We start from the raw sequence: 6,235 nt of genomic DNA, 5'->3' as shown, positions 1-6,235 counted from the left end.
CCCGGACCGGGGCGCGAACCCGCGTCCCCTGCATCGGCAGGCGGACTCTCAACCACTGCGCCACCAGGGAAGCCCGACTCTTTTTGAATTACGGTTTTCTCAGGGTATATACCCTGTAGTGGGACTGACCAGCACTGATTTTTTTTTTAATGGAAATGCATTTCTTTTATTTATTTATTTATTTATTTAACTTTACTTTTGGTTGTGTTGGGTCTCCGTTTCTGTGCGAGGGCTTTCTCTAGTTGTGGCAAGCGGGGGCCACTCTTCATCGCGGTGTGCGGGCCTCTCACTGTCGCAGCCTCTCTTGTTGCGGAGCACAAGCTCCAGCCGCGCAGGCTCAGTAGTTGTGGCTCACGGGCTTAGTTGCTCCGCGGCATGTGGGACCTTCCCAGACCAGGGCTCGAACCCGTGTCCCCTGCATTGGCAGGCGGATTCTCAACCACTGCGCCACCAGGGAAGCCCCTAGCACTGATTTTTTAACAATTGGGTTACTTCTTACCAACACAATGGGTAAAAAATACTTTCTCATCATTGCTTTGATCTGTATTTTTCCCTGTTGGCAAAGCTGACAAGTTTCCATCAGCTTAGTAACTATTTGCATTTTCTTCTCCGTGAACTGTCAGCTCACATTCTCTGAGTATTTTTCTATGGGGCCGTTGCCATTGTGCCATTAGCAAAATTAAGTCAGTTTTGGTAGGACTCTGAACATTAAAGCATTTCCCATTTGGGGGCCCCCATAGGCAGCAGATAAGAATTAGGTCTTTGGATCAGCGAGGTCCATGTCCCCTGCTCACTTGAGTTTGTTCCTGGGGGAAGTTATCTCTCTTCTTGGACTCCAGTTTTCTGTCTTTAAAATGTGGTTAAGGGTTTCCTGGCTCTCTTAGGGTTGTTGATTTAAGAAGAAAGATTTAAGGGGAAAACGCATGTCATGTGCCCGGCAAGTGGATGTCAGATGTCGTTATCAGGAGTCAAGTCTACAGGAACATGGAATTGCTCGGTGGTCACGTGCAGCACACCTGGGGTGCTTTGTCAGTAATAAATAGCCACAGGGGGTCATATGACCCTTAGAGAGGATCAAAGGCTGTGCACTAGGACAATGCTGTCACAGCAGAAGGACCTGCTTCTTGCTGACTGGGCCGTCCCTGAGTAGGGCCTGGGTACTCTCTGCCCGGGAGCCCCATTCTCTTGAATGATGGGGACCTCAAAAACTGGCTGGAACAGGGTAGCCTCTAGACAGGGGCCCTTGTTGGGTGGGGGGAGCGGAGAGCACAGGCCAGGATCCTGAGTATGTAAGGTCTGCCCCTTTGCCGGGGGACCCATGCAAGCTCCCATGTCTTCCTGGCTTCTGCAGTGCCTGGCACTGCACACAATCCTCTCAACAAGCCCCAGTGATGCAAACGATTATTATCCCCTTTTTACTGGGGCTCAGAGAGGTGAGGTCACTCCCCCAAGATCACGCAGCCAGCAAATGATGGAGCTGGGATTTGAACCCAAGTCTGTCTGAACCCCCAACTCCATGCTCCAAGCCATTACCCCTCACAGTCTGGCTAATGAGGAATGTGGCTGCCCTTGCTTCCAGTTGGTCAGTCCACAGTGAGGACGAGGACCAAATGCCAATGGGAAGTGTAACCCAGAATTCTCCACGGAGCGGCTTTAGACAAGCACAGCGTGCTTAGAAGGCATTAATGCTAAACAGTAACATTAACTGAGTGTTGTTTCAGGTGCTGTGCAAGGGTCTTATTTAATCTCCTGGCAGCCCTATGAGGTGGTAGGTCCTGTTCTTGGCCCCTTTATAGAGATGAATAAACTGAGGCACAGAATGGCACATCAGTTTGGCCAAGGATTCCCAGGGAATGAGGGTTGGAGTGAGGACAAAGGCCCAAATCTGTCTCTGCACTGCCTTTCTGAGGGCGGCGAGAAATGCTATCATAATTGGGAAAATAGTTTGGAATTGGTGGAGTGCGCCCTCTGGTGGTGGCCACATGGGCAGCGCCCACAGTGCTGCGGAACTGAGCTCAAATCCCCGTTCTGACATTTCCTGGTTGTGTGACCTGGGCAAATCACTTCACCTGCTTGTACCTCAGTTTCCCCACCTGTAAAATGCGGGTTAGTAGTGGGGACTTCTTGGGTAGCTGTGAGGATTCCGTAATAGAAAGCGTTCACAGGTTATGATTGACAGTGATGGTTACTAATGCCAAGGGAGTGTCCCTTTCCAGAGATGGGAAGGGAACTAGCGTGCCCACTCTGGTCCAGCTTACCAAGGGTATGGGGAGCGGTGGAAGGGCACCCTCAAAGCTTTAGAAAGTTACTTTGGGGCAAATCAAGGACATCCCATTATCTCAAGCAACTCTCTTCACTGGCCTCCTTTATGTTTTTCCAAGACCACAACAGCCAGGACGTGTCAGAGCAGCCCAGTCTGCCTCCCCCATCATGACTGTGACCACTTACCACATCTTGGCCCATCTCCCCCAAACCCTGCCTTTCTCATGCCCTTCACTCCCCAGCTCAGGAACCATCCATGGGGCTTCCCTGGTGGCGCAGTGGTTGAGAGTCCGCCTGCCGATGCTATGGTTGGGAAGATGCAAGAATCTGGGGTCACTGAAATCCTTCCTTAGATATGCATCTTAACTATCTACGGGCCATATATCCAAAACACAGAATGCTCCCTCCTGTTTTTCTCCATCCTGAATTCTCTTTAGGGCTTTAGGCCTCACTGCTGGTGGGTAACTGCAGAGGGTAGTGACTTAACCCTTTGCAGAACTGGAAGATGAGTGAGAGTCTGTTCTTTTTGTCAACAGTGGCAGCTCCAGGAACGATCCAGGAAGTGTCTGGGGAAAGTGTGAGCCGAAGTAATAGGCTTGAAGGGGAACTTAAAAGAGGAAAGAGAGGGCTTCCCTGGTGGCACAGTGGTTGAGAGTTCTCCTGCAACGGGAGAGGCCGCGACAGTGAGAGGCCCGCGTACCGCAAAAAAAAAAAAAAAAAAAAGGAAAGAGAGAGAGAATTAGAACTTTCAGTCTTAGCCGAAGAGGCCCAAAGACTTAGAAGGTTCCTTAAGCGTACCTAAGTCTCACCTGCATCCAACATACGTCCTCTCTTGATGCCAGCAGCCCTGGGCAAATAAAGGAAAGAGAGAGAATTAGAACTTTCAGTCTTAGCCGAAGAGGCCCAAAGACTTAGAAGGTTCCTTAAGCGTACCTAAGTCTCACCTGCATCCAACATACGTCCTCTCTTGATGCCAGCAGCCCTGGGCAAATAGTTACCCGGCACCTACTTAAAACCCCCAGCCCAGGGACGGAGTGCTCATTACCTCCCATGGCAGCCCAGTTACCAGCGAACAGTACCAGCTGAGGGGAAGTGTTTCCACTGCCATTGCCAGGAGTCTGCATGGGAATAACCTTCTAGAAGGTGACTCGGCAGTTGATACATGTCCATCTTAAGAGCCTTGAAAACACATGTGCCTTTTGCGTCATCAGTCGCTCCTGGAGCTTTTTGGAAGGAGACCATTTGGACAATGCTCTAAGCCCGAGAATGTTTACTACAGCAATCTTCATGTTTGTGCAAAAATTGAAAACATCTGAAATCTCCATCCATAGCGGATTGGGTAAATAGTTTATGGATCTCCGTGGTATGCGGGCCTCCCTCTGTTGTGGCCTCTCCCGTTGCGGAGCACAGGCTCCGGACGCGCAGGCTCAGCGGCCACGGCTCACGGGCCCAGCCGCTCCGCGGCATGTGGGATCCTCCCAGACCGGGGCGCGAACCCGGTTCCCCTGCATCGGCAGGCGGACGCGCAACCACTGCACCACCAGGGAAGCCCCCGGGAAGCCCCCTGTTGTGCATCCTTTTAATACCCTGTTGTTCTTTCGTCCTCTCCTTTTCCTCCTCGTCATCCTCCGCCTCCTTCAGAGAGATGAAATCTGCTTTTCTAGATTGTGCACGTCTGAGTTCTAGCACTGCCTCGTGAAAGCAGTTTAGACCCATACGTGGTGTGCAGAAGTCAGAAGAACTCTAAACTAATTGAGGGGAGAAGGGATGAGGGCAGAGGGCAGGCCACCCCCGCTCCTTGATTTCTCCACGGCTCCTCCCCACCGTCTCATTCTGCAGAACTCCCTCCCAGTCCTGGAGAACATCTGATTGATTTCCACCAAGATATTCCAGATGTACTCTGCTTCATCGCCCAATGGAGGCTCGGAACTTATTTGCTTGCTTGCTTAGTTTTAAAAAATGTTTTATCGTGGACCGTATGATATTTGCACAATGGGGCAAAAATTGTTTACAGTTTATTGACTGAAATAAAAACACACAACATAAAAGTTGCGAGTTAAGTTTTATGGGGTTAAGTCCTTACTGAGAACTATAGCCATAGAGACAGCCTCTCAATTAGCTTTGAGGAACTGCTCCAAAGAGGTAGGGGAGGAGCCTGTATAAATGAATTTGGGGGGCTGGGAAAAACAAGCAGTCAAAGATTACTGCTAATCACTAAAATCAGACATCTCAAGTTAATGATTTTAGTGCTTTTCTATGGATGGGAAGATGCAAGCATCTGGGGTTATTGAAATCCTTCCCTAGATATGCATGTTGACCATCTAGAGGCCATATATCCAAAACACAGACTACTTCCTCCTGTTTTTCTCCATCCTGAATTCCCCTCAGGGTATACTGGAGGGGGGCAACTATAGCAGCAGATGACTTGATCCTTGTGGAACTGGAATGACAGGCAACATTTTTTCTTTACAACTTAAAAATAATAAAATGGACAAACAAATGCCCTCCATTCAGGTTAAAAAACAGAGCTATCAGTGCCTTAGGGGTCCCTGAAATCACCATCAAGCTGCTGACTGTGTAAATCACTCCATCACTGTAAGTGTAAAACTTTGTTTTATTTACATATTTAGTCACACATATAATGTATCCTCTATAAGATAGTATTTATATATAATACACACAATACATTATAATGTATAATATATAAAATGTTGTAATCTATGCTATATATTATATATGATTATATATACTATAGATTATATAGTATATATAATCTATATAGATTTTATATACCTATTTATATAGCTTTACCGCTATATTAGTATTCCTAAGCAATGACTTTTGTTTTGCCTGTCTTTGAAGTTTATATAAATCAGGGCTTCCCTGGTGGCGCAGTGGTTAAGAATCCGCCTGCCAATACAGGGGACACAGGTTCAATCCCTGGCCTGGGAAGATCCCACACGCCACGGAGCAACTAAGCCCGTGTGCCACAACTACCGAGCCTGCGCTCTAGAGCCCGCGAGCCACAGCAAGAGAAGCCACCGCGATGAGAAGCCTGCGCACCGCAACGAAGAGAAGCCCCCGCTCGCCGCAACTAGAGAAAGCCCAACGCAGCCAAAAATAAATAATAAATAAATAAATAAACGCAATCATTTTTTTAAAAAGTTTAAAAAAAAAACATATTGCCTTAGTAACGAGTGAGAAAAGACAGGAAGCATCATTCTGAAACCTGGATTTTTAGGTTTTGTTTCATTTAAAACATTGTAAGAGGGTTTGATTAAATATAAAAAAAAGTTCTTCCTTAATAACAAAACAAACACAGAGTTTTCATACGCGATGACACGCTTTTCACTCTCAGAGTCTGAAATAAACTTGTCTTCAAAGATAAAATTACATGGTGGCCTTTCTGAGATTACCTGGCAGGGGATGAGAAATGGCAGCTCAGGGAGGCTTCACGGGCACACCGAGCGGCGAGCCCTAAAACGACTGGAGAGTAAAACAATCTACCGCCTAAGCCCTTCCCCAGCCCGCCAACCCGAGCCACCTACAGGACGGCACTGCTTTCCACTCCCAGGAAGTCTAACTTGTCCACCCTCCGGAAAGGAGAGTTTCCACCTCAACGCTTTCATTCAAGTCGGCAGGGATTCAAGAGTACGTATCTGCCGTGCCATCCTTGGAATCACGCTCTCAATCAGAGGTAAACCCCAAACGGAGCCTGAAAACTTATTCGCGTAAAGCGTATCCACCATGAGCTCAAATACTTCCCCAACTTAAAAGAAACCTACTCAGTGACGTCCGCGCTGCCTCTGCTCGCTCTGTGCTGCGCATCTGACGACAGGCCAACGTTTCTGGCTTCCCTTCCCCCGTCCCGTCAGCTCTCATGAATGATTTAGCGTTAGACGCAGGCACAGAGGAATTAGGGGCTATGGCAGGGTGAGGGAAGAAATGCGGAAGGAACGCGTTATGAGTCCAG

The sequence above is a fragment of the Physeter macrocephalus genome, chromosome 19 (assembly GCF_002837175.3).
Source record: "Physeter macrocephalus isolate SW-GA chromosome 19, ASM283717v5, whole genome shotgun sequence".
In the NCBI taxonomy this organism is placed as follows: Eukaryota; Metazoa; Chordata; class Mammalia; order Artiodactyla; family Physeteridae; genus Physeter; species Physeter macrocephalus.
The sequence above is the reverse complement of the archived record's forward strand: the minus strand, read 5'-3'. Positions refer to the sequence as shown.